Source organism: Rutidosis leptorrhynchoides, chromosome 8, assembly GCF_046630445.1.
Source record: "Rutidosis leptorrhynchoides isolate AG116_Rl617_1_P2 chromosome 8, CSIRO_AGI_Rlap_v1, whole genome shotgun sequence".
Classification (NCBI taxonomy): Eukaryota; Viridiplantae; Streptophyta; class Magnoliopsida; order Asterales; family Asteraceae; genus Rutidosis; species Rutidosis leptorrhynchoides.
Window position 1 is genome coordinate 291,706,317 of NC_092340.1, and position 1,524 is coordinate 291,707,840.

The 1,524-nt window shown below is 37.3% G+C and overlaps 1 non-coding gene across 1 annotated transcript; it reads left to right on the forward strand.

Moving 5' to 3' along the window:
• The first annotated feature begins 398 nt into the window (after window positions 1-398).
• LOC139865381 (small nucleolar RNA R71) lies at window positions 399-505 on the forward strand. The gene has a single exon (XR_011764905.1). It is a non-coding gene; the product is annotated as a small nucleolar RNA R71 (small nucleolar RNA).
• The last annotated feature ends 1,019 nt before the right edge of the window (window positions 506-1,524 follow it).

Below are 1,524 nucleotides of genomic sequence, written 5' to 3' on the forward strand. Positions count from 1 at the left end.
TTCCCGGCCTTTGGTTCATGTAGGAAACATTCTCTCGTTGTTCCATCGTTTGTTCAATGTGACAATCTTTCGTTAAGTGTGGTCCACCGCATTGCTCATAACTGATTCATATTGCGTGAATATCTTTAGTCATCTTTTCCATTCGTCATTCGAAAGCATCTATTTTTGCGGAAACGGAATCAAAGTCATGGCTAGAATTGGCTCTAGCCTCTTTAGATGAACGAAAAATATCTTTTTCCTGGTGCCACTCATGTGAGTGGGAGGCTGTGTTATCAATAATTTTGTGAGCTTCGGTTGCAGTTTTCTTCATAATGGAACCACCAGCTGCTGTGTCGATGTCTTTTAGTGTAGCAACGTCGACACCTTGGTAGAATATTTGTACTATTTGATAACTGTCTAAACTGTGCTGAGGACATCCTCTCAACAACTTTTCGAATCTTGTCCACGCCTCATATAATGTTTCATTTGGCTTTTGCGCGAACGTAATAATTTCTCCTTGAAGTCTCACGGCTTTAGATGCCGGAAAGAATCTTTTAAGAAATTTCTCAACTAAGACATCCCATGTGTCAATCGCTCCTTCAGGTAACGATTCTAACCAATCTTTGGCTTCTCCCTTTAAAGTCCAGGGAAACAACATGAGATATATCTGTTCATCCTCAACTTCTCTGATTTTGAATAGAGTACAAATCCTATTAAAGGTTCGAAGATGTTCGTTTGGATCTTCTTTTGGTGTACCACTATATTGGCATTGATTAGTTACCATGTGTAGGATTTGTCCTTTGATTTCATAATCGGGCGCATTAATGTCTGGTCGCGTAATGGCATGTCCTTGGCCAGTGCGTGTAGCTCTCATTTGATCTTCCATACTTAGAGGTTCCATTATTTCCATATTTGAAATAGTTGAATCCGAATCGCTAGAAGATTCTGATTTAACGGTTTGTGGTTCAGGAGGAATGATTAGTGATTCAAGATCTTGGAATTGTCCTTGAATATCCTCCGGGTTCTCAATTGTGAGGTCAGGTTCAAAAAATGAATTATCGGAAATTTGAATTGGAGTACTTGTTCGACTAGATGATGATTCTAAAGAAAAATCAACGTCGACAATATTGGCTAGATTTCTTGATCGAGTCACAGGTGGTGAACGTATGAAAGGTGGTGAACGTTTTGCTCGGTGCATTCACTGAATATCCTATTAGTTATAAAAATAAAAAAATTATATAAGTTATCAAATTAATAGACTTTTCTGCTTTTGCCCACGTTTCGAATAGCCAAAAGATGCAGCAGGGAGCCAGGATTCTTTAAGTCGGAAAATTCACAACTCAGCCACTAACAAATCCAACTATTACTACGAAGCAGAAAATTTAGATGTCTATCAATTTAACCGCTTAAAATAATTTTTCGTCGAAATTTAAAGAAAATAAAGAAAATTTTATGTCCTAAAAACTAGAGCGTAGAAATGAGAAAGAAGAAGAGTGCGTCGAAAAACGTCGAAAAATAAAAAGTCAAAAAATATAAATAAGAAAG